Source organism: Pelophylax lessonae (genome assembly GCF_965119305.1).
Source record: "Pelophylax lessonae genome assembly, chromosome: 12".
Lineage (NCBI taxonomy): Eukaryota > Metazoa > Chordata > Amphibia > Anura > Ranidae > Pelophylax > Pelophylax lessonae.
Genome location: NC_138779.1, coordinates 210,849,118 through 210,876,948, shown reverse-complemented (window position 1 = coordinate 210,876,948; position 27,831 = coordinate 210,849,118). Strand labels below are relative to the sequence as shown.

General features: G+C 43.4%; 1 protein-coding gene across 2 annotated transcripts in view; it reads left to right on the top strand.

Annotated features, from left to right (window-relative positions):
• Nucleotides 1-27,831, top strand: part of LOC309567768 (G protein-activated inward rectifier potassium channel 4-like) — a 98,138-nt gene that overhangs the window by 46,812 nt on the left and 23,495 nt on the right. Inside the window, exon 1 of one of the 2 annotated variants that reach the window (XM_082273216.1) lies at nucleotides 25,058-25,197. The exons of the other annotated variant lie outside the window; for it this stretch is intronic. The gene's annotated coding sequence lies outside the window, so the exon portion shown is untranslated. Of the gene's footprint in view, nucleotides 1-25,057; nucleotides 25,198-27,831 lie in introns of those variants that run through there. 2 annotated transcript variants of the gene reach the window in all.

Genomic DNA, 27,831 nt, shown 5'->3' with positions numbered 1-27,831 from the left:
CTTCTCATTGATTTCCGTAGCGACTTTATTTGCTCTGTCTGCGGAAATTGCCTTTAAATTGTAATTTTTAAATCCTGGCTGTTGAAGTATTGATTGCACCGGGCTTAAAGGACAATTGTTTGTACATTTCTGTTACCACGGCTTTCTTTATCAGAAAACAACACGGCTTAATTTATAAGGGTCCTGTTAGAGGAATAAAGGAAAGAGGGGGGAGAAATGGAAGGAAGGAGGAGAGGGAGGAGAGATGGAGGCAGGAAAGAATAAAGCAAGGGGGAACAATGAAGTAAGAAAGAGGAACAGAGGCAGGAAGAAGGAAGGTGAAGGAAAGAGGAGTGCAAAGGAAGGAAAGAGGTGAGGAAGGAAGGAAGGAAGGAAATAAGTGAGAATAGAAGGAAGGAAAGAACCAAAATACGGAAGGAGTGAAATAGGTGAGAATAGAAGGAAAAAATAAATGAAAGAACGGAAGGGAGGAAGGAAATAACTGACAATAGAAGGAAGGGAGTAAGGAAGGAAGGGAATAGGTAAGGAAGGAAGGAAATATGTGAAAATAGAATGAAGAAAGGAAGGAGGGAAATAGGTGAAAATAGAAGGAAGAAAGGAAGGAAAGAAGGAAATAGCAAAGGAAGGGTAGAAGGAAGGAAATAGGTGAGAATAGAAGGGGGGGGAAGGAAGTTTAGAAGGAAAGAAGGAAGGAAGGAAATAGGTGAAAAGAGAAGGAAAAAGAGAAGGAAGGAAGGAGGGAAATAGGTGAGAGTAGAAGAAAGAAAGAAATGAAAGAATAAAACAAATAGGTGAGAATAGGAGGGAGAAAGGAAAGAAAGAAAAAGAAAGAGAAAGAAAGGAAGGTAGGTAGGAAATAAAAAGGTGAGAATTGAAGGAAGAAAGAAATAAAAGAATGGAAGGGAGGAAGGAAATAGCTGACAATAGAAGGAAGGGAGGAAGGAAGGAAATATGTGAAAATAGAAGGAAGAAAGGAAGGGGGGAAATAGGTGAAAATAGAAGAAAAAAAGGAAGGAGTGAAATAGGTGAAAATTGAAGGAAGGAAAGAAGGAAATAGGAAAGTAAGGGTAGAAGAAAGGAAATATGTGAGAAGAGAAGGGGGAAAAAAAGGAAGGAAGGTTGGAAGGAAGGAAGGAAATAAGTGAAAAGAGAAGGAAAAAGAAAAGGAAGGAAGGAAGGAAGGTAGGAAATAGGTGAGAAAAGAAAATAGGAAATGGGTGAGAGTAGAAGGAAGAAAGAAATGAAAGAATAAAATAAATAGGTGAGAATAGAAGGAAGAAAGAAATGAAAGAAAGAAAGGAAGGAAATAGATAGGTGAGCATAGAAGAAAGAAAGAATTGAAAGGAAGGAAGGAAATAAATAGGTGAAAATAAAAGGAAGAAAAAAGGGGGAGGGAAGGAAGGAGGGATGGAGGCAAGAAGGAAGAAAGCAAGGGAGAGGGGAGGGAGGAAGCAAATAAGTGGGAGTATGGATGGAAGAAAGGAACAAAGGAAGAGAGGGAAAAAAAAGGAAATATATAGGTGAGAATAGAAAGGAGAAAGGAAAGAAGGGAGGAGGAAGGAAGGAGGTATGGAGGCAGGAAGGAATAAAGCAAAGGGGAAGGGATGGAGGAAGGAAGGAAGGAAGGAAGGAAGGAAGGAAGGAAGGAAGGAAGGAAGGAAGGAAGGAAGGAAGGAAGGAAGGGTGTGACTGGGCAGCTACACAACTACTGAGGTTTATTGTTAATAAATGCGTTTATGAACCTGCCAGCATCATACAATCTAGAGGGAGTAAAATTGGGTGAGTCAATGAAGGAGAGTAAGTGAATCTGAGTAAGCCAGATTCTTTCTTGTATAAAAAGGGAACAGATTCAATTGAGGGACACAATCCTAAAAAAAATGACTCAGTAAAGCTGCTGTATAGAACGGGGAAACTTGGTGAACCAAACACTGAACAAACCAGAACAAGAACGTTTTATAAGAAATAGGCCATCATAACAATTTGAAAAGAAGTTTTTCTTGTTCTCGCCGGAAAAATTATCTTTACAGATTTGGAGAAGTCGGAGCTGACAAATCTTTGTCACTCACAAAAATACAAAAGGACTTTTATTCCATAACTACTTAATCTGGCCTGCAAAATGTAACAAAATCTAAAAATGTGCCATTATCTAGAAATGTTTCGGACTACAACTTGATATATTTTTTCCTCTTTTAATATTCTGTTTAAAACGCAACTACATATCATTTCCAATCTCCAAGAGTTATTATTTTTAGGTGCCTCAGGGCCCGTTTGTACTGAAAGTTCTTTTTGGAAGACAGGATTTATTGTACCACCCCTTGGATGCAGTGAGTGGTAAAATGCAGATTTATCAGAGCCGAGTCTCTCAGTCCTGGTTCATCACCCATTTCTAAAGTCCCAAAATAATTTCAGAGCAGCCAGTTCCAGGGAAAAACGGAGAAGCTACTGTGGTTTAGCTTCTACAAGTTTCACATGAACATCTGGTCTATAAATAACAAAGCAATTGGGGAAAGGGGAGACAGAATTATTAGGCGCTCAGTCATGGAAATGTCTTCTTGAATTGACTGCCACTGAGATTTTACAAATCTGCTGGAAGAGCTATTGGCTACAGAATTGGAGAGTTTGGTTCATTATTCTCTCAATTAGTCTTACTTTGCATAATTAATATCCTGAAAATTGTCACTGCTCAGTCTTGTAGTTCAAACCTGTAAATATTTTCAGGTGTTCTTTTGCACCTTGTAAGACAAAAAAGAATGACAAGGGCTATTTTTTATTTTTTGCTTCATCTTTTTTTATATAGTTTTTAAAAGATGTAATTTTTTTTATTGTTTTTCTTTTTTTTTTTTTTTTTTTTTTTTTGCTAACACAGTTATAAGCTAAAGTATCTATATTTTTGTTTAAATGTTGTTCAAAGAAAATAATAATAATATCATGACATTTTAAATGTATATTATTATTGTTATCAGTATAATGTCATGAAGTTTCAACTGAATACTATTATTTTTATTATTATCAATATTCATATACAGTTTTAAATTCATGATATTATTAATAATAATACTAACAGTTTTAAATGCATGAAATAATAATTATATCATAAGACTAAAATTGCATTAATAATTTAAATATTTTTTAATACTAATTGAGTTTTAATGTTGTTCAAAGGTAAAAGTAACATGAATGTTATTATTATATTTATTATTGTTATCAGTATAATGTCATGAAGTTTCCACTGTATACTATTATTTTTATTATTATCAATATTCATATACAGTTTTAAATTCATGATATTATTAATAATAATACTAACAGTTTTAAATGCATGAAATAATAATTATATCATAAGACTAAAATTGCATTAATAATTTAAATATTTTTCAATACTAATTGAGTTGTAATGTTGTTCAAAGGTAAAAGTAACATGAATGTTATTATTATTAATAATAATAATACTATCATGACATTTAAACTGAAAGATATTATTATTTAGTTTTAATTCCATTATATAATTAATAATAATATCATGAAAATAAAATAGTATATTATTAATTTTAAATGTATATTATTACTAGTATAATGTCATGAAATGTAAACTGTATATTATTATTTTTATTATTATCAATATTCATATACAGTTTTAAATTCATGATATTATTAATAATAATACTAACAGTTTTAAATGCATGAAATAATAATTATATCATAAGACTAAAATTGCATTAATAATTTAAATATTTTTTAATACTAATTGAGTTTTAATGTTGTTGAAAGGTAAAAGTAACATGAAATATACACTGTGTTATTATTATTAATAATAATAATATTATCATGACATTTAAACTGCAAGATATTATTATTTTACTTTTAATTCCATTATATAATTAATAATAATATCATGAAAATAAAATAGTATATTATTTAAAATATGAATTTTAAATGTATATTATTATTAGTATAATGTCATGAAATTTAAACTGTATATTATTATTATTATTATTATTATTATTATTATTATTATTATTATTATCAATATTAATATACAGTTTTAAATTCATGATATTATTAATAATATTAACAGTTTTAAATGCATGAAAAAATAATTATATCATAAGACTAAAATTGTATTAATCTTTTAAATATTTTGAATACTAATTGAGTTTTAATGTTGTTCAAAGGAAAAAAATAACATGAAATTTAGAGTCCATTCACACTAATACGACTTGTCAGGCGACTTGTCAGCCTGACAAGTCACGGTCCCTCGCGGTCCATGCAGTGCTACAGGACCCGTTCTAATAGGAGCAACACAAGTCGCTGCGACTTAGAAAAAGGTTCCTGTACTACTTCAGGGCGACATCGGAGCGACTTGCATAGACATTAATTCTGTGAAGTCCGTGCAAGTCGCGCCGAAGTCGCGGTGCACGCGACTTCACAGGTCGCCCCCGAAGTCGTGCTGCTTCAGTGTGAACCGGCACTCACACTCTGTTATTATTTATTAAATAATAATACTATCATGACATTTAAACTGCATGATATTATTTTTTAGTTGTAATTTTATGATACAATTAATAATAATATCATGAAAGTAAAATAGTATATTATTAATTTAAAATATTAATTTTAATATCTGCAATACTAATTCAATTTTTAAGTTTTAACTGTTTTTTAGTTGATTTACTAAAAGAATAGCTGCTGTTTACTTTGCAAAGTGATTGAATATCCAATCATTTGAGAGAAATTAAAAGGAAAGGGATATTTTTGCTATTATATGACTGGGTATTCAGAGGGAAAGCAATATTTATTAATAATAAAAATAAAAATAATAATAATTATTATTATTAGTATTATTAGTATTATTGTTGTTATTATTATACTATTATTTTTTTAATTTTTTTTGTGAAATTAGAAGTCTATCACTTATGGTCCAACCCATCCCCTGTGCAGTCACAACTATTGCTGATTGCACAAAACTGGTTGTGACGATCCTGGAGGCAGGTCAGACCACTGGACACAGCCCTCCCACACAGAGGGAATCAGTCATGACCCTTGCCTTGCAGCAAGGATTTTCACTTTTGGGCCAGCACGCCAAAACAATTCAAGAGAAAAAAAAAGGAAGACATTTAAAAAAACAATGTTTTTATGCACCTTGCTTTGATACTTTATGTTTTTAAGAAAGCTACAATTGGGCTTTAATGGGGTTGTAAAGTCAGAAGGTTCTTTCATTCTAATGCATTCTATGCATTAAGATAAAAAGCCTTCTGTGTGCAGCAGCCCCCCTAATACTTACCAGAGCACCATCTCTGTCCAGCGATGCCCACGGGTCTTGGCCGTCTGGGAGTCTCCCTATTCATTGGCTGAGACACAGCAGCGGCGCCATTGGCTCCCGCTGCTGTCAATCAAAGTCAGTTAGCCAATCAGGAGAGAGAGGCGGCAGGGCCGAACCACAGCTCGGTATCTGAATGGATAGTCAGAGCTGCAGATGGGCTCAGGTGACCCCCCATAGCAAGCTGCTTGCTGTGGGAGCACTCGACAGGAAGGAGGGGCCAGGAGAACCGAAGAGGGACCCGAGAAGAGGAGGATCCTGGCTGCCCTGTGCAAAACCAACTGCACAGAGCAGGTAAATATAACATGTTTGTTATTTTTATAGACATAAAAGACTTTACAATCACTTTGAATTCTAATCTTTTTATTTTATTTTTAATTATTGGTAATATTGTAGTAATATTATTTGATTTTGTTTTTATGTTTTTTTAACCACCACTTCTGGACCGGAAGGATTTGCCCCCTTTAATGACCAGGCCATTTTTTGTGATTCGGCAGTGCGTTAATTTAACGGAAAATTGCCTGGCCATGCGACACTGTACTGCAATAAAATTGATGTCCTATTTGTCCCACATATAGAGCTTTCCTTTGGTGGTATTTGATCACCTCTGCTAATTTTTATTTTTCGCGCTATAAACAAAAATAGAGCGCCATTTCTAAAAAAAAAACAATATTTTTTACATTCTGCTATATGACATTCTCAAAAAAAAAAAATGTAAAAATCAAAATTCTTCATACTTTTAGGCCAATTTGTATTCTGCTACATAAAATCGCAATAAGTGTATTTTGATTGATAGGGAAAAGATTTATATCATTTTTATTTATTTATTTTACTAGTAATGGTGGCAATCAGTGATTTTTAGCGGGACTGCAATTTTGCGGCAGACAGATCGGACCCCTAACTGACATTTGACACTTTTGGGGGGACCAGTGACATTACTACAGTAATCAGTGCTAAAAATATGCACTGTTACTGTACTAATGACACTGGCAGGGAAGGGGTTAACCTAGGGGTGATCAAAGGGTTAAGTTACATAGTTACATAGTTAGTGAGGCTGAAAAAAGACATCAGTCCATCCAGTTCAACCTATGATGTGTGTGTGTGTTTGCTTTTAACCGTACATTGTATACCCCTGTATGTTGTGGTCTTTAAGGTGTCCATCCAATAGTTTTTTGAAACTATCAATGCTCCCCGCTGATACGACTGCTTGCGGAAGAGAATTCCACATCCTTACCGCTCTTACAGTGAAGAACCCCTTACGCACTTTAAGGTTAAACCGCCTTTCCTCTAGTTTTAGTGAGTGGCCACGTGTCTTATTGTATTCCCTTACTCTAAATAGTTTGTTCCTTATGCTAGGGTCGCCAGTACAGTATTTGTACATTGATATCATATCCCCCCTCAATCGTCTCTTCTCCAGAGAGAATAGGTTCAGTGCTTGTAGTCTTTCCTCATAGCCGATGTCCTCCATTCCCCTAATTATTTTTGTTGCCCTTCTCTGGACTTTCTCCAGTTCCAGCACATCCTTCCTGAGGACCGGTGCCCAGAACTGGACAGCATACTCCAGATGTGGCCGGACCAGAGTCTTGTAGAGTGGAAGAATAATCTCTTTATTTCTGGAGTGAATCCCCTTTTTTATACAACCCAGTATTCTGTTGGCTTTGCTTGCAGCGGCTTGGCATTGCATGCCACTTCCAAGCCTGTTGTCTACCAGTACCCCCAGGTCCCTTTCCATCCTAGACTCACCCAGAGGTTCCCCCCCTAGTGAGTAGCTTGCTTTCTGGTTTCTGGCCCCCAAGTGCATTACTTTACATTTTTCTACATTAAATCTCATCTGCCATGTAGTTGCCCACCCCGTTATTTTGTTCAGGTCTGCTTGCAAGATTTCCACATCCTGCATAGAAGATATTGGCATGCCTAATTTAGTATCATCTGCAAATACTGAGATTGTACTAGATATCCCCTCCTCTAGATCATTTATGAATAAATTAAACAGGATTGGTCCCAGGACAGAACCCTGGGGGACCCCACTTTCCACACCCGCCCAATCAGAGTACTCCCCATTAATCACCACCCTCTGGACTCTCCCCTGGAGCCAGTTCTCTATCCAGGTACTCACCTTATGATCCATACCTTCCTTCCTTAGTTTGTACAGTAAGCGTTTGTGGGGAACGGTGTCAAAGGCCTTTGCAAAGTCCAGATACACCACATCCACAGGCTTACCTTTATCTAAGTGGCAGCTCACTTCATCATAGAAGGTTAATAGATTGGTTTGGCATGAACGATTTTTCATGAATCCATGCTGATTACTACTTATAATACCGTTTTCATTACTAAAGTCTTGTATGTGGTCCCTTATCATCCCCTCCAAAATTTTGCAGACTACTGATGTTAGGCTGACCGGCCTATAGTTACCCGGGATATATCTCGGCCCCTTTTTAAATATTGGTACCACGTTGGCTTTTTTCCAATCAGCTGGCACCATACCTGTCTGTAAACTATCCTTAAAGATCAAGAATAATGGTCTGGCAATCACCTGGCTGAGCTCATTAAGAACCCTTGGGTGCAAGCCATCCGGTCTCGGGGATTTATTTATGTTAAGTTTCTCTAGTTTAGCTCTAAGTCTATCCTCTGTTAGCCATGGCGGCACTTCCTGAGGTGTATTATTTAGTTCGGCCTTACAAGCGGGGTTCGTGTAGCCCCCCGATTCCTTTGTGAAGACTGAAGAAAAGAAATTATTTAACACTTCCGCCTTTTCTCTGTCCTCAGTGGCCATTTTTCCTTTATCATCTTTTATGGGGCCAATGTGTTCTGGCCTCGCTTTCTTACTGTTTATATACTTAAAGAACTTCTTGGGGTTCTTTTTACTCTCTTCCGCTATATGTCTCTCGTGTTCTATTTTAGCCGCCCTGATTTCATCTTTACATTTCTTATTACACTCTTTGTAGTGCTTAAATGCTGCCAATGACCCCTCAATCTTGTATTTTTTGAAGGCCTTTGCTTTAGCTCTAATATACATTTTTATGTTGGAGTTTAGCCACCCAGGGTTTAGTTTTGCTCTTTTAAATTTATTTCCCTGTGGAATGCACTGGCCCACCCCCTTGTTAAGTATGCTCTTGAAGCACTCCCATTTTTCCTCCGTGTTCTTTGTTCCCAGGGTTCTATCCCATTTGATATTTTCTAGCAGCAAGCGCAGTTTAGGGAAATTGGCTCTTTTGAAATTCAGTGTCCTTATATTACCCTTGTGTTTCCTATTACTGTAATTAATACTGAAACCAATTGACCTATGGTCACTGTTCCCTAAGTTGTCCCGTATTTCTATATCCGTGAGCAGGTCTGTATTGTTGGTAATCAGTAGGTCAAGTACCGCATTGTTTCTTGTCGGTGCATTCACCATCTGACCCATGAAATTGTCCTGCAAAACATTTAGGAACTGTCGAGCCTTGGCTGAATGCGCGGTTCCTTCTGCCCAGTCTATATCAGGATAATTAAAGTCCCCCATTATAATGACATTTCCCATCCTTGCTGCCAATCCTATCTGTAACATGAGGTCCACCTCACCCTCCTCCCTCTGGTTTGGGGGCCTATAGCATACGCCCAATATTACCTTCCACACCGTACCTTCCCTTTGAAGCTCTACCCATAGGGATTCTGCTTCGTCCATAGCTCCATTATTAATATCATCCCTCATATTTACCTGTATACTGTTCTTAATATACAAACATACCCCTCCCCCTTTTTTACCCTCTCTATCTCTGCGATAAAGGGAATACCCCTGAATGGTCGCCATCCAGTCATGAGAGCTGTCAAACCAAGTCTCAGTTATCCCCACAAAATCTAAGTCCTTCTTAAACATCAGCAGCTCCAGCTCTCCCATCTTGTTGGCCAGGCTTCTAGCATTGGTATATAAGCCTCGTAATTTTGATGTTTTTAGGCTGCTCTCTTGATTTTTCCCTGTACCCACCCTGGGTATAGGAGCTCCGAACACCCTACCGCTAATGCCCCCATTTCTGCCCTCTGAAACTTGCTTTCCACTGGCTAATTCTACATCTGTACCCTCCCCCCCCATTCCCTAGTTTAAAAGCCCCTCTAACTTTTTGGCCATCCTCGCACCCAGTACGGCTGCACCCACCCCATTTAGGTGCAATCCATCCCTACCAAAGAGCCGGTGACCGACTGAGAAGTCGGCCCAGTTCTCCAGGAACCCAAAACCCTCCTTACTACACCAGCTCCTCAGCCACTCGTTAACTTCCCTAATCTCCCGCTGCCTCTCTGGTGTGGCTCGAGGTACAGGTAGTATTTTGGAAAATACTACCTTGGAGGTCCTAGTCCTCAACTTAGCGCCTAAGTCCCTGAAATCGTTTAGGACTCTCCGTCTTCCTCTGCCTATGTCATTGGTACCCACGTGTACCATGACAGCTGGGTCTTCCCCAGCCCCACCCAATAATCTGTTCACCGGATCCGCGATGTGCCGAACCCGAGCGCCCGGCAAACAACAGACTGTTCGGCGCACACGGTCTTTGTCACAGATTACACTGTCTGCCCTTCTAATAATTGAGTCCCCTACCACCAGCACCTGTCTTTCCTTTCCCTTTCTCCCGGCCTCACTGGAGGAGTTCTTCCCCTGGCAGCTAGGGGTGTCGCTCTGCTCCAGCAATGCTGGTCCCTGACTGGTTTCCCCAACATCACACAACGGGGCGTATCTATTGGGGTGCTCCAGCCCAGGATCAGCCTCCTTGACTTGTCCCCTTCTACCCCTCCTAACTGTCACCCCTCTGCTCTGCTCTGATGCCTGCACCTCCGATACTCCGCCCACCTCTGTGCAGGCCCCTGTCTGCACCTGATTGGTACAATCCTGGCTCTCCTCCGGTATGGACATTCGTCTCAGTGTTGCCAGCTGCTTCCCTAGATTCAGGACCTGAGCTTCCAGGGAAGCAACGTGCTCACATTTTGCGCATTTGTATTCGCCCTCGATCGCATGACCGAGGAACGCATACATATCACAAGATGTACACCGAGTCGCATCTCCACACCCGCCGGGCATTGTACCTACTAATCTAATCTAATGGGGATTCAGCGATTTAAGTCTATCCTATGTGGCTATTTCCTGGCTTCCTAACGCTACCTTCTCACCCTCTAGTATTCCGCTCCACTCACTTGACACCGGTCAGTCACCCAACACTCACAATCTCACAGCCCGGTCAGACGCACAACACTAAGTCGCACAGCCCGGTCAGACGCACAACACTAAGTCGCACAGCCCGGTCAGACGCACAACATTCAGTCGCACAGCCCGGTCAGACGCACAACACCGAGTCGCACAGCCCGGTCAGACGCACAACACCGAGTCGCACAGCCCGGTCAGACGCACAACACCGAGTCGCACAGCCCGGTCAGACGCACAACACCGAGTCGCACAGCCCGGTCAGACGCACAACACCGAGTCGCACAGCCCGGTCAGATGCACAACACTCAGTCGCACAGCCCGGTCAGACGCACAACACTCAGTCGCACAGCCCGGTCAGACGCACAACACTCAGTCGCACAGCCCGGTCAGACTCACAACACTGAGTCGCACAGCCCGGTCAGACGCACAACACTGAGTCGCACAGCCCGGTCAGACGCACAACACTGAGTCGCACAGCCCAGTCAGACGCACAACACTGAGTCGCACAGCCCGGTCAGACGCACAACACTGAGTCGCACAGCCTGGTCAGACGCCCAACACTCAGGTAGTGATAGGTACTCCCAGACACTGAGGTAGCAACAGGTACTCCCAGATACTCAGGCACTCCCAGATACTCAGGCACTCCCAGATACTCAGGTACTCACAGGTACTCAGGTACTCACAGATACTCAGGTACTCACAGGTACTCCCAGATACTCCCAGATACTCAGGTGCTCCCAGATACTCAGGTGCTCCCAGATACTCAGGTGCTCCCAGATACTCAGGTGCTCAGGTACTCACAGGTACTCACAGATACTCAGGTACTCACAGATACTCAGATACTCACAGATACTCAGGTACTCACAGGTACTCCCAGATACTCAGGTACTCCCAGATACTCAGGTACTCCCAGATACTCAGGTACTCCCAGATACTCACAGATACTCAGGTACTCACAGGTACTCCCAGATACTCAGGTACTCCCAGATACTCAGGTACTCACAGATACTCAGGTACTCACAGATACTCAGGTACTACACTACACCCTCAGTCAGTGTACAATCTCAGTCACCAGTCTTACTTACCTAGTGTATGTCCCTTTAAGTCTGTCTCTAGCAGTTCCTGGCTGTTTTTTTTTTTTTTTTTCTTTTTTTTCTTTCCCTCAGACGGTCAGTCTCCGCTCTGCACCCGCCTCCCTCTGTCACTTCCCGGTCAGCCTTTGCTCGCTAGTCTCCTCTGCTCCCTCTCTGTCTGGGGGGGGGGGTCCGCACCACTCGCCACTCGCCGCCCGCCGCAAAAAGGGGGGGGGGTTTACTGTTCCGCTCGCCACCCGCAACAAGAGAGGGGGGGTTACCGACCCGCTCGCCGCTCGCTTCTGGGGGGGGGGGTCGGGGTTCGAGCGCCGCTCCCCGCCGCTGCTCTCCTGGGGGGGGGGGGTTACTCACACGCGGTCGGTCACGCACACACTCCACACACACTCCTCTCTCCTGTACGCCCTGACAGCCTCTGATCCCGCGCTCTGCTCTCTGCTCCACAGCACCACCTGCTGGCAAGTGGCCCCGGATACTGGCAGAATCTCGAGTGGCCCCGGATACTGGCGGAGTTCCGCCCCCCCCCCCCCTCGAAAAATTAAAAGTCATCAGCTACACATACTGTATCTGCTGGCTTTTAAAATTAGGACACTTACCTGTCCTGGAGCCCAGCGATGTGGGCACCGCAGATGTTTCCATCGGCTGTCAGGTGCTGCCGCCGCCATCGCTGGTCAGGGAACCCGGCAGTGAAGCCTTGCGGCTTCACGGGCGGGTACCTAATGTGCATGCGTGAAGCGCGCTGTGTATTCGGATTGGCTCAACAGCGGGGGGGTAGGAAGAGGGGACCTAACTTCATCGCGGCACCTTTTCCCAGAAGTGGGGAAGGGTACCTGTCAAAAACAGATACCCATTCCCCCCTCCCCCCTAAAAGGTGCCAAATGTGGCACCGGAGGGGGGGGAGGAAGCAAATGAGCGGAAGTTCCACATTTGGGCGGAACTCCGCTTTAAGTGTGAACCTAGGGGAGTGTAATCTAACTGTATGGGTGCGGGGCTTGTGAAATGACCATAGAGATCTGTGATCCTATATAGAAGGATCACAGGCGCTCTGTAATCATTCCAGAAAGAGGAACGGTCAGCTGTGTTTACAACAGCAGACCGTCCTTCTCTCTCAACGGGGAGCGATCGTGGGTGCCAGGTGGCAATCGTGGTAGCCAGCCCTGTGCATCGGCATCTCCGCTGTCTAGTGGGGGGGCACGCTCGCCTCCCAGCACCACTCCCACAAACCGACAAACCAGTACATCGATTAGCACAGCCGAGCCACCTTGCGCAGTATATATGCGGCAGGCGGTCGGCAAGCCAGCCCCATGCATCGGCATCCCTACTGTCTAGTGGGGGCAGGAGCGTGCCGGCGGCGGCACGCACTCGCCCCCCAGTACCCCGCACGTGACCGACGTAGGGCTACGTCGGTTCGCACAGGAGAGGCTGCCTGCCGCAGTAAATGTGCGGCGGGCCGTCTTAATGTTGTTAAGTAGTAGTAATGTGCATTGACTTTGTTCTTATATTATTTGAGCACTGTGGGGTTTTTTGTGCTTTATTATATTTGTTTGTTGCTGTTTTTATCTTAGTTTATGTTATTTTTGTTAGATTTTTTTTTCATCCTTTTTTATCCTTTCCACTCCTGCTGGTGACAATGATAAATTACTTTGTTTCCCTAATTATTGTGATGTATGTCTACAGAAATCTAAATTATTCAATATCTATGTGCCCTCTGGTTTTTTCCTTTGGTTTCCATTCACTTCAGATTTATAGCAAGTGTCATTCTAGGGTCTTAGGCCTTCGTATAGCTCGGAGCCCCCGAGAGACAGACTCTTCCCTGAGAAGGAGAATTGTGTACGAGGACGCTGTAACATCTTTAATACAAATCCTCTTCACAAACCTATCACAATAAAAGACTTATATAACTTACTAAGACTTCAATTGCTTACTGCGATTTCACTGCAGAATGAGAGCTTCCCACAATGTGCATTAGAAGCTGAAGCAAGTCAGATAGAGCCCGTCTCATTTCCTGGCTGGAGGACGTCCAGCATCATCTACCGCTTTCCTCCCCTAGCCTGACTCTGCCCGTCCCCTTTCCATTCATTGGACTTTAGCTCTCTTAGTCATGGAGGCTCAGCAGAGGTGTAACTGGAACCTTCAGGGCCCCGATGCAAAAAACCATGAAGGGCCCCCCGGACACCTTCCCTTCAAGCCTGGGGCTCTTCCCACTGATCCTGGGGCCCTTTACTCTCATTGTGGGACCCTTTCACAAGTTCTGCAGTGGGCCCCCTTCCTGCCATCTTGGGGCCTCCCCACGGTGGTGGAATGCCAGGGCTCGGTCACAAGTGTGACCTTTGCGATCCTGGAAGTTCCCCCACTGGTGTCAGTAGTTTTTATTTTTTGGTATTTTAATTATATTATTTTTTATCATTTTATTTTATTTTTTTACAATGTCACTGACTATGACTCTGTTCATTCAGAAAAGGAAGGAGCTGGTAAATTAAATATTTACCGACCCCTTCCTGGTTCTCTATTGTGACACATCCCCTGCAGGGAGGGAAAAGAGCACAGTGGGGGGGGGGCAGCACAGAAGGGGGGGACCAGGGGAGCACACAGGGGCTCAGAGACAGCAGAACACAAGTGAACTGGATAGAAGGAGTGGCGGGGGCAGCATACAGAAGAACCAATCTCCTCCATTTTCCTCCTACAGCTACAGGAGGAAAAAGGAGGACAGTGATTTCTCTACATACTGCCCCCGCCGCCCCTCCTATCCAGGTGTACAGGGGAGCCGCACAGGCCCCCTGGAGCATGGGGCCAGTTGAAATTTCAACCCCTGCAACCCCTGTAGTTACGTCCCTGAGGCTCAGCATCACATGTAGGTGTTACCTAGGGCAGTCCCCATGCAAACACAGCCTACTTAGGAACGCCCATTACTCAAGACTGACATTATCCCATCAAGGCATTTTGATATTTGCATAACTCCTCCCAAGAGCCATTCTACTGCTTGCATCAGGACTGAGGGCTCCTGAGAGGAGTACTAAAGCAGGGCGCTGTGATGTTTTCAGGAAGCTACTGTTATGTACAGCACCCTTTCAGCCCCAACAACATACCACGATCTCCCCGCACTGCATAGAGAAGGACTGAGACCCCGTGATGTAATTACTGAGTCTAAAGGTAAAGAATCAGGGATCCCTGATGACTTCATACGTTGGATGACGAAACGCGCCGGATCCCGTGCTACGCCCTACGCCACTTCCGGTTTCCTGGAACGCAGCCGGAACGCAAACTGGCTGCAGCGCTGTTGTCAGCTGTTCCCTGCGAACTTCAATGTAAGTGGCTACATTTTATAATAAATCTTGATACATACATACTACACCATGAGCTTCCTCTACTTTTTCATGGATAATGGAACTACCGTATGCTTGAGAGGAGTTCTTCGCGGAATCCACACCAGTCCCTATACAGTGGATAAAGTCCCGAGATTTAAAGAGATCGGGGAGACGAGAGTCTGACCAAATACTGGAGATTCCCTGAAGTTGTCACTTGCCTATGCTAGACCCCAAGGGGTCATCTGGTAAGTGAGTAGGACACCTGGTGACGGATTCCTTCCCCTTATTTTACATAAAGGATGCATCTTTGCTGAACACTGAGCACTGCGGTCACTTTAATTTGTTTGCTGCACAGATTGCACCTGCACCTTATAAATGGACTATAAGTTGTCATATACCCATTTATAGTTGCACAGTCACTTTATATTTAATTACTTGGGGTAACCTAATTATTATATTATTTATTTATTTGTGATTTTGATATGCACAGTTAATATTGAGCATTGTCTCATCTCCTGTTTTATAAAGAATCAGGGAAGACAAATATAAGATTGAAAAGTTAATATTTAACCCCATCCTGCAAACCAATGTACCTGTACTTCGGCTTATAAGTGGTTGTACCACGGCTTTTCAGAGCCGGCGGTTGGCTTTCTTGTAATAACAACCGATGCGGCTCAGCAGCCGCTCATCAGCTGTTATCATAAGTAGCGGGAGGGGACCCCCCTCTGCCTTCTGCCGCTTTGCCTGGGTCTCCCGTCCTACCGGGAGAGGGAGACCCGAACAACCAGCCGGTAGACGTGCCAGATTCGGCTTCGATCGGGTCTACAATAAAGTAACCCGGACGCGACGTCACTTCAGGTTTACTTGGCTGTCAATGGCGCTGATTTAAAAAAAATGACCGTGGTCAAAAATGCTGATTTCGGTGTTTTGAATACTTTTAAGTGCAAAGGAGTGATTTGGGGTCTTTTAAACCCCAGATCCCTCCATAAAGAGTCACTGCCTATTACTGTCACAAGGGATGTTTACATTCCTTGTGACAGCAATAAAAGTATTCTGATTTTTATTTTTTTTTTTTAAAAGAACAGTGAAAATAAATAAATAAATAAATAAATAAAATAAATAGGAAAATGTTTTTTTTTTAGAGCCCATTCACACTGCCGCGACTTGTCAGGCGACTTGTCAGCCTGACAAGTCGCGGTCCGTCGCGGTCCATTGACTTATACAGGACCCGTTGTAATAGGAGCGACATAAGTCGCTCCGACCTAGAAAAAGGGTCCTGTACTACTTCGGGGCCACCTCGGAGCGACTTGCATAGACATTCATTATATGAAGTCCGTGCAAGTCGCGCCGAAGTCGCGGTGCACATCGGTGAACGCGACTTCACTGGTCGCCCCCCGAAGTCGTGCCGTTTCAGTGTGAACCGGCACTAAACCACTTTACGACTGCCCAGTGCCCACCGCAGATATACTGCGGCAGGCAGCTGCTCCCAGGCGAATCGTCATACATGTACAGCGCTCGCTCTCGGGAGGCTAGGGGGTGAGGGTACTATTAATAATAAAATGTGGATTCCCTTCCAAATAATGGAAGTTGAGGTGTTCTCAGTGAAGGGTACTGTTAATACTTCAGCATACAAAGAAATTCTAGATTATTATGTCCTTCCAAGTTTGGAAAAGTTATCTTTTTGGTTCCACCATGACTGTGCCCTTGTGTACAAACTCAGCTCCATAAAGACATGGGTTGACCAGTTTGGTGTGGAGGAACTGGAGTGGCCTTCACAGAGCCCTGACCTCAAACCCACCGAACAGCTTTGTGATGAAATAGAATGCTGACTGTGAGCCAGGTCTTCTCATCCATCAATACCTGACCTCACAAATGGTCACCAATCCCCACACACACTCCAAAATCCTGTGGAACATCCTCATCAAAAACCCTGCTTTGGCTCTGGACTAAAACAATTCACCAAAACGAAAAAAAGAGTGTTTGGTCCCTGATCTTTTATACTTCCCTGACCCAAAGAGAATAGGATTTCATTCTCTGTTCTTCCTCTCCTGACAAAGACACTTTGGAAATAGGTCAATTTTGAAACGTCGTTCTGCTTCGGCAATTTGTCATCCTCCTTTCCTCCTTGAAAGGATTACTGTGTTTATTTCTCTCCACCCGAGAGCATCATTTACCTCTGTGTTCCAGATCCTGCTTGCTAGTGATATATATATATATATATGTTTTTTTATCAGATGCCATCCCATAATGCTTTTCTGCAACATAAAACAACTCAACAGCCTCAACCAGTCTTTACACTTGGCAGATTCAATACTTTTCCTTTTTTTAACATCACAAAATGAAGAATAAAAAAACAATAAAATAGCATAAAGTTGGCACAGGCAACACAAGTTCTCAAAGTTTTCCCCTTACCCAACAAAATTATTCTTTATTTTGGAAAAAGAAAGTATAACTAAAGTCAATTTTTTTTTTAGTTTTGGATAGAGTGGAGGGAGATTAGAACACCTGTTAGGTTTTATTGCTGTCTGTGCCCCCGTTTAAGGAGATTCACCCTCTCTTTGTCCTGTTTACCATTATCATTGAAAAAATAAGAAAAGTAAAAAAATAATCCCACATTTTTGGTTTTCCCAAGAAAAGTAATAGAGGAGAAATCTTCAAATGGGGACACTAGTTCTGGTGAGCTGGAGGTCCCAACGGATTTCTTTTAACCGGTTGCCGACCGCGCAAGTGCATATGCTGCGGCGATCAGCCCCGGCCAGGCAAAGTGTTGTACCGGTACGTCACTAGCCTGTCACTAGCTTGTGAGCCAATAGCGGGCGAGCGCGCGCCCGCAGAGGCGCGCGCCCGCCCCGGCTCGTTCCCTAACAAGTCAGTGCGTGTAACCGGCGGATCCGATGTCCGCCGGTCACTCGCGATCGTTCGCCGTGAAGGGAGAAAGGCAGGCGGCTAATGTAAACACAGCCGCCTGTCATTCTCCCCTGTGTAAAAATGGAGATCACACGGTTCTACTATGTAGGACCGTTGATCTCTGTTCTTACACATGTAGCCATGTCCAATCACAGTTAGAAACACGCCCCTAGGGACATACTTAACCCCTCCTTCCCCAATAAAGTTAACCCCTTCCCTGCCAGTGTCATTTTTACAGTACCAGTGCATATGTATAGCACTGATTACTGTAGTAATGTCACTGGTACCCCTAAAAGTGTCAAAAATGTCAGTCAAGGGTCCGATCTGTCCGCCGCAATGTCGCAGTCCCGCAAAAAAAATCGCAGACCGCCGCCATTACTCGTTAAAAAAAAAACAACAAAAATGACAAAAATCTTTCCCTTAGTTAGTAAACGCAATAACTTTTGCGCAAACCAATCAAAATACGCTTATTGTGATATTTTTTACCAAGCTTATGTAGCAGAAAACAAATTGGCCAAAAATGTTAAAAAATTTAGATTTTTACATTTTTGGGGGGATTTCATATAAAAAAATGTGAAAAATATTGTTATTTTTGCAAAATTGACGCTCTTTTTTTGTTTATAGCGCATGATCAAAAAATCGCACAGGTGATCAAATACCACCAAAAGAAAGCTCTGTTTGTGGGAAAAAAAAGGACGTCAAATTTGTTTAGGTACAGCATCGCACGACCGCGCAATTGTCCGTTAAAATCACGCAGTGCCAAATGGCAAAATAGGCTCTGGTCAGGAAGGGGGTAAAATCTTCCGGGGCTTAAGTGGTTAAAGCGGTAGTATAGTCATTTTGTTGACTTTTACCTACAGGTAATCCTATAATAAGGCTTACCTGTAGGTACAATTAATATCTTCTAAACCTGCACGGTTTAGGAGATATTTGAACTGCATGCAGCCAATAACGCTAGCGGCGTTCCTTGCCGGGAAGTTGCCGGAAAGTTAATCCCCCGCGCATGTGCGGGAGTGACGTCATCGCGGCTCCAGCCACTCACAGCGCCGGAGCCGCCGAACCCGGAAGAGACGCTGAGGGATCATGTCCGCTCCCACAGCGGTGTCCGGGGGACCATGTCGGGGCTTCGTTTTAAGGTAAGTATTTCATAATGAGCTAGTATGCGATGCATACTAGTTCATTATGCCTTTGTCTTGCAGGGTTTGCTTTTTTTTTTTTTGCGTATACAACCGCTTTAATTTGCAGGGATTTCCTTTCATTTCCTGTGTTATAACCCTCCCTTGCTCTATCCAAAATGAAAAGAAAAAGGTTTGGCCTATAGTTCTACTTGAAATTTTAAAAGGTGATTGGCCTGCGGTCCAGTTGAGACAAAGTTGAGACGTAGTTTGTCTGATTGACTATTTAATAATTCCGCCCATTGTATTTTGCACAGATGTTCATACTGAGTAAAATGTTGTATTATAAAGTGCAGCGCTATGTGAAGAGATAAATAAAAAATTATCGTAACACCTATGTATTGGGAGAACTTGTGCATACAATCTCCTCAGTTGATGAAGAAGGCACAAAAGTCCATACAATAAGTAATGAAGTGAAATAATACAAGAAGGTAAGTATAAGGCCCCTTTCACACACTCCGTCTGTCGGACAGAGTCAGTTTTTCTCAGTGGGGGATCGATCCGCCGATCCCCCGCTGAGCAGGAGGATGACAGCTGTGTCTCCGCGCTGTGTGCGGAGACACAGCTGTCAGTTCCCCATGCATCTCTATGGGGAACTGACAGTACCAGTACCGTCGGTCCGTTCTCATCCGATCCGATCCGCTGGACGGATGGAAAATAGGGTTTCCATCCGTCCAGATTTGACGGATCGGATCGGATGTCAGCGGACATGACTCCGCTGACATCCGATGCCCCATAGGGATGCATGGGGGGACCGTTCAGATCCGCCAAAAAAACGGACAGGCGGATCTGAACGGTCCGCCTGTGTGAAAGGGGCCTTACTAAAGAAGTCCAATTTGCGAAGTGTAAATCCTCAAAAATTATGCAAATCATCCAGTGAAAACAGAGTGAAGAGCCAACACTCACAGGAAAGGGGTATAGATGTGTGCTCACCAGATTCTGTGGACCCAGCTGCCTTATAGCAAGAGGGTCAAACACGCATAATACTGATCCACAGTTCCCACATTCTGGGGGGATCCAGATCACAATCGTCTCACAGATAACAGGTCACTGCGGATAGATGGCTCGGACCTCCAGACAATCCATATTCCATGTAAGGAATGGAGACACCCACATAGTGTAATACCGCTAAATAAAATGACTTTTATTAAAAGTGGAGGTACTTACAAACATCCAAAAGACACAGGTAGTATTGCATGGGTGCCGTGGAAAACAATGGCGGTTAACAGAAATGTAAGGCCCCTTGATGCGTTTCGTCTGAACAGACTTTCTCAAAAGGGTGCTGGCTATACCCTTTTGAGAAAGTCTGCTCAGATGAAACGCGTCAAGGGGCCTTACATTTCTGCTAACCGCCATTCACTGGCACCATTCAGAGAACATTTTCTCAATATTTGCAAAGGGTTCTTTGATTGGACGAGGTGGAGAGACGGGAAGGTGACATCATGATCTCCACCACGTCCAATCAGAGAACACTGCGGATGATTTACTAAAATTGGAAAGTACAAAATCTGGTGCAGCTGTGTACAGTAGCCAATCAGCTTCTAACTTCAGCTTGTTCAATTAATTACTTGCTGACCGCCCCACGCAGATTTACTGCGGCAGGGCGGCTCGGCTGCGCATAATAACGTAGATCTACGTGATTATGTGCACGTGGAATCCCGGCGGGGCTCGCGCCACCACCGGACCCGCGCTCCCACTGTGAGGGAGGCAGGCTGCAGGATGAGTGGCAGCGATTGCTGCTGGCCTTCCAAAATTGTCACGGAAACTGACAGAAGACCCGCCTGCTTATGTAAACAAAGCAGGCGGGTCTTCTGTTACACAGGCAGAGAGAGATCAGGATTTTCAGCTAAGCTCACCTATCTCTCTGTGCCTGTCACAGAGCCCTCCCCCACAGTTAGTAAGCACGAACAGGCATACATGTAACCCTTTGATCACCCCCAGCGTTAACCCCTTCCCTGCCAGTGTCATTTATACAATAACAGTGCATATTATTTAGCACTGATCACTGTATTAATATCACTGGTCCCCAAAAAGTGTCAAAATTGTCAGTTAGGGTTCCGATCAGTCCGCCGCAATGTTGCAGTCCTGCTAAAAATCACTGATCGCCGCCATTGCTAATAAAAACAAAACAAAAAATAAATAAGTCCAAAAATCTATCCTGTGTTTTGTAAACGCTATAACTTTTGCGCAGACCAACTAGAATGGGCTTTTTGGGATTTTTTTTACCAAAAATATGTAGCAGAATACAAATTGGCTTAAACTGATAAAAAAAATTTGATTTTTTAATTTTTTTTTTATTTGGAATGTTTTATAGCAGAAAGTAAAAAATACGGTGTTTTTTTTTTTTTTTCAAAATTGTCGCTCTTTTTTTGTTTATAGTGCAAAATCTAAAAACCGCAGAGGTGATCAAATACCACCAAAAGAAAGCTCTATTTGTGGGGAAAAAAAGGACATCAACTGTATTTGGAGACAGCGTTGCACGACCGCGCAATTTCTCGCTAAATAATGCATTACCGAATCGCAAAAAATAGCCTGGTCATTAAGGGGGTAAAACCTTCCGTAACTGAAGTGGTTAAGCTTTGGCTAAAAGAAACTAAAAGCCGATTGGTTTCTTTGCAGAGCTGCACCCGATTTTGCACTCTCCAGCGTTAGTAAATCAACCCCATTAACTGAAAAAAATGAAAGCGTTCTCTGAATGGTGCCTGTGCTGAGCGGCAAACCTCATTTATCCAGTTAGCAGCAGAGCAGCCGCTTGGGACGGAACCCGGGATCTGCGGCAATCAATGCAGTAGCCGTGCCTACTATAGGGATTTTCAGCTTCCACGGGCATCCTACAGGCATGGCACATACAAACCCCATTCCAAAAAAGTTGGGACACTGAACAAATTGTGAATAAAAAAGGAATGGACTAAATTACAACTCTCATAAACTTATATTTTATTCACAATATAATATAGATAACATATCAAATGTTGAAAGTGAGACATTTTGAAATGTCATGCCAGATATTGGCTTATTTTGGATTTCATGAGAGCTACACATTCCAAAAAAGTTGGGACAGGTAGCAAAATGCCGGAAAAGTTAAATGTACATGTAGGGAATAGCTGTAGGACCAACTTGCAACTTATTCGGTCAATTGGCAACATGATTGGGTATAAAAAGAGCCTCTCAGAGTGGCAGTGTCTCTCAGAAGTCAAGATGGGCAGAGGGTCACCAATTCCCCCAATGCTGCGGTGAAAAATAGTGGAGCAATATCAGAAAGGAGTTTCTCAGAGAAAAATTGCAAAGAGTTTGAAGTTATTATCATCTACAGTGCATAATATCATCCAAAGAGAAAATCTGGAACAATCTCTGTGTGTAAGGGTCAAGGCCGGAAAACCATACTGGATGGCCCGTCATCTTCGGGCCCTTAGACAGCACTGCTTCACATACAGGAATGCTACTGTAATGGAAATCACAACATGGGCTCAGGAATACTTCCAGAAAACATTGTCGATGAACACAATCTACCGTGCCATTCGCCGTTGCTGGCTAAAACTCTATAGGCCAAAAAAGAAGCCATATCTAAACATGATCCAGAAGTGCAGGAATTTTTTCTAGGCCAAGGCTCATTTAAAATGGACTGTGGCAAAGTGGAAAACTGTTCTGTGGTCAGACGAATCAAATTTGAAGTTCTTTTTGGAAAACTGGGACGCCATGTCATCTGGACTAAAGAGGACAAGGACAACCCAAGTTGTTATCAGCACTCAGTTCAGAAGCCGGCATCTCTGATGGTATGGGGTTGCATGAGTGCGTGTGGCATGGGCAGCTTACACATCTGGAAAGGCACCATCAATGCTGAAAGGTATATCCAAGTTCTAGAACAACATATGCTCCCATCCAGACGTCATCTCTTTCAGGGAAGACCTTGAATTTTCCAACATGACAATGCCAGACCACATACTGCATCAATTACAACATCATGGCTGCGTAGAAGAAGCATCCGGGTACTGAAATGGCCAGTCTGCAGTCCAGATCTTTCACCCATAGAAAACATTTGGCGCATCATAAAGAGGAAGATGTGACAAAGAAGACCTAAGACAGTTGAGCAATTAGAAGCCTGTATTAGACAAGAATGGGACAACATTCCTATTCCTAAATTTGAGCAACTTGTCTCCTCAGTCCCCAGACATTTGCAGACTGTTATAAAAAGAAGAGGGGAGGCCACACAGTGGTAAACATGGCCTTGTCCCAACTTTTTTGAGATGTGTTGATGCCATGAAATTTAAAATCAACTTATTTTTCCCTTAAAATGATACATTTTCTCAGTTTAAACATTTGATATGTCATCTATGTTGTATTCTGAATAAAATATTGAAATTTGAAACTTCCACATCATTGCATTCTGTTTTTATTCACAATTTGTACAGTGTCCCAACTTTTTTGGAATCGGGTTTGTACTTACTTACATTCGTTCAAGCTGGACCAATGTAATTATGAAGAAACGGAGCTTTAAGTTTAGCTCCGCTTTAAATTAAACTGGCTATGCATATCTCCATCCCTGAAGTGACCGAATAATTGCTCACGCTAACTGAACGACCCAAGGACATTTTGTTCTCTGGCTGTCGCACGGCCGTCTTCCCAAGCTTTACACACACTCCAGTGCTTGTTGGTGGAAAAACATAAACACAGTTTAAATCGGAATCTGGCTCCTTGGAGGATTGTGCCGTTCCTTCAGCTGCACTGATGCAGCACATTACAAGCCGCCCTTCTCCCTGGCAGGATCTTTCCAGCTCTCGCTGTCAGGCTACGTTGCAGAAGAAGACTGTAGATTTGATCTTGATGCATTGTGTCTCCTCTACGAGCCTCCCCTATGGACGGCGGTGACTCCTGTCAGCTGCTCTCAGTTTTAACAAGTCTTATTCAAGGGCTCGAGCCGCGTGCTCTTATAAGACGTGCATGAATACGCCGCGGAGCATTCGACTACGTTAATTGGAGCAGACGGACTAGGGGAACATCTGGAGGTTTGGGGGGGGGTTTTGGTGGGGGGGAGAGCTTATGAGACGCTTATCCTAGCGGAGTAATGAGTTTTATGACGGTTCAGCTGGTTTATTAACTAGATTCAGATGGAAGAACGTTAATGGAGTTTTTTTTATATTGCTGAAATTTGCTGATTGGTTACTGAAAATTCTCATCTTTTTTTTTTTTCTTTATAAAATAAGCTCATCATTTTTACTTTTCCTCCAGTCCACAGCGGGAAAAGACAAATATTCAGCTTATAACTGGCGGCTGTTTATGATTCTCATTGATTGACCTGGCAAAGGCAATAGGGAGGCTTTTCCTGCTGCACAGTTATGTTCCTTATCTCCCTCTGCCAAATCCATAAGTAGGAGCTTTATTTTATTCTGAATGTCTTTTAATTGAATGCTGGACACTTTGTGTTGTTTTGGCGAGCATTCAGGAATGCGCAAGGGCTAGTTGCTGAGTAGCGGCGCAGGAAATGTGGCCATCTGTGCACCGTCATCTGCCAGGCTGGCATTTTATATCGGCTTTGAGGGCAATGCCACCTGCTGCAGGCTTGACGTTCAGCTGGGAGCAGTTATGAAGTTAGGGCCGTGCCACTCGGCACCGATATGGGCAGACCCCGAGGGCCTGGAGGACAAAAGATCCTTAAAGTGGAACTGAATGGTTTCTAAATACCACAAACTAAAAGAAGGTATAAGCCATACCTGGGGGATCCCCATGGAAGCTGGAAATCCCTGCGCTGCTACTACAGCGATCACCGCTAGCTTCCGAATCCTGTGCTATGCGGCTACCCTGCTGCCTCGTAAACACATGAGGTTTGCATTTTCTCCATGAATACACTGGGTTTGATTTACTAATACTGGAGAATGCAAAATCTGGTGCGACTGTGCATGGTAGCCAATCTAACTTTAGCTTGTTCAATTAAGCTTTGACAAAAAAGAAACACCTGGAAGCTGATTGATTACTATGCAGAGCTTCACGCCCCCTCCTATCCACGTCATCTCTGCACTTCCCGCTCCAGTCCTGGTCCCTGGCTGCGATGCCTTCAACGCTGGCTTACACCAAAGATTCCGACCTGGCCGATTCCTGCAATATCCAGAAATGCTTCCATAGTGGACCCTGCATAGATGTCACAGCCATGGCCAGGCACTACTCTGCCCTACCCAGCCACTACTCTGCTGAATTCTGCAGATACCACAGGAGGATGTTACATACTTTTATCTGCTTTTCAAATGTGTGTGCATTTTTAACCTTTTTGTGAGTGCATTTTTAACCGTTTTATTACCTTTAATAAAGTCTACACTTCTGTAGCAATTCCCCCTAGGGGACTGCTGGATATAACACTTTCTGGATTCCCCTGGGTTAACCGTAGCAACGGCTTGCAGAAACTTATTGCATTAAGTACTTGGCTCAGTCAATGATCAGTCCAGGGGATGTTGTTTTGTAGTTTTATTTAGAACTTGGATAGGAGGAGGGATGAGTGGGATACTCCAACTAGCAACTATTCACAGTATTGAGGACATCTGACTTGAGAATGCGGCAAGGCCGTTTCTTCCCTCTGCCACTGGAATGAAGGTAAAAAAAAGTGTTCCTGTGTACAATTATCTTCAGGGTTCTAACTTGGCACCCCCTTTCTCTCTCACTGTGGAGCTGACACCCGTCCACTGACTCCGGAGTGATCCCCTTCCTAGGCAGACCACTGGGCAAGTTCCTCTGTACTTTTCCAGATTCACTTCAGCCCCAACTCCTCCAGTCAGTTTCTCCTGGACCTCTGGGTTCAGTCACACTCCCTGTTTCCCTGGCCGACTGTCTGTGGCCACCCTCCACTGCTACAGAAGGGGAGACAGCCGTCACCCTCCTTCTGGGACCTGGCTTCCTGCCCAAAGACACCCTGCCTCATGTGCTCTTGGCTTTTATACCCTATCCCATGATGCACCACACTCTGTGCTATACCCATGGGATAGATATCAAAGCCTGTATGTCATTGGCTAGGTTTCCTCCACTGTCCAATGTACCTCTCCATTGGGTACAGTGGGGACACTCCCTCAGCCCACATGAATCACACATTGAACACATGGAGCAGGCCTAACTAGCAGATCTAACTCCCTGATAAGCAGAGAGCACAAATGCTTTGCATACTGCTTTCCTGTTAAGCAGAGAAAGCCAAAACTATACCTGCTACCTAACACCTGACTAGGAGGGTGCTACACTTATATGGTGGCACCCCCTGTTCTCCTCTCTTTTTACAGTATTACAGAAGTATTATCCTATACTCTGCCAGAGGATCTGCAGCCATTTTTAATGTGACCACTGAGAACTTTGGACACTATAATCCAGGGGTCTTCAAACTACGGCCCTCCAGTTGTTCAGGAACTACATATCCCATCATGCCTAGTCATGTCTGTGCATGTCAGTGTTTTACAATGCCTCATTGGATGTGTAGTTCCGCAACAACTGGAGGGCCGTAGTTTGAGGATCCCTGCTAAAATCTGTCTTTTTAGATTGTCTTTATTTTTTGCTAATTTCCTCGAACCTCAGTCTTTTTGCACCTCAATACAACTCTTTGCTGCACCAGATTTTGCACTCTCCAGTTTTAGTAAATCAACTCCAAAGAGTTCTCCTCCTGCTTGGACCATCATGATCATGATATTCCCACCCGCCTCTCCACTTCGCCCAATCAGAGAACGCTAAGTGTTCTCTGAATGGTGCCCGTGTCAAGTGATTGACCTCCTGTGCTCCCTAAAATTCAGGGTAGTTGCTTAACACGGAACCCTGAAGCTAGCAGCAATCACTGTAGTGCCCAAAGTTCCCAACTCTCCCTGTTTTCGAAAGGACTGTCCCTGATTTGGAAAAATATCCCTCCTCCTCATTTGTCCCTCATGTTGGTCTGATTTATATAGATGTATATAAAATGCACTTTTTATCTTTAAAAAAAGTTTTTCCCAGTGCTAAATCTTTCATCTGATTTCTAAATTGCTGCATATGTAAATTTCAAAAGCCAGTATGAAGGAATAGTAGTGGTAAAATAGCACTTGTGGTTTAACTAATCATTTTTATTGTATAATTTTTCTTTAAGGGGGTGTGGCAGGGTGTGTGTCCTATTCCAACATGGTTTTGCTAATAAGTGTACTTCGTTCCCATCTCAAAAAGTTGGGAGGTATTGTAGTGTCTACTACAGTGATTGTCAGCTTCCACAGGGATCTACCAGGTATGACACATGCACACTTACGTTGATCCAAGCTGGACCAATGTAACTATACAAAAATATGCATACAGTTTGATTTTGACATTTTGTTATGTTACAGCCTTATTCCAAAATGGATTAAATTCATTATTGCCCTCAAAATTCTACAAACAATACCCTTTAATGACAACGTGAAAGAAATTTGTTTTGCAATCTTTGCAAATTTACTAAAAATAAAAAATGAAAAAATCACATGTACATAAGTATTCACAGCCTTTGCCGTGGCGCTCAGAATTGAGCTCACAGGCATCCTGTTTCCACCAATCGTCCTTGGGGTGTTTCTACAACTTCACTTGAGTCTACCTGGCATAAATTCAGTTGATTGGACGTGATTTGGAAAGGCACACCCCTGTCTATATATGGTCCCATAGTTAACAGTGCATGTCAGAGCTACAACCTCCGAGACAGGATTGTATGGAGGCACAGATCTGGAGAAGGATGCAGAAATTTTTTTGCAGCATTGAAGGTCCCAATGAGCACAGTGACTTCCATCATCCATAAATAGAAGAAGTTTGGAACCAGCAGGACTCTTCATAGAGCAGGCCAAACTGAGCGATCAGGGGGAGAAGGGCCTTAGTCAGCGAGGTGACCAAGAACCCGATGGTCACACTGACAGAGCTCCAG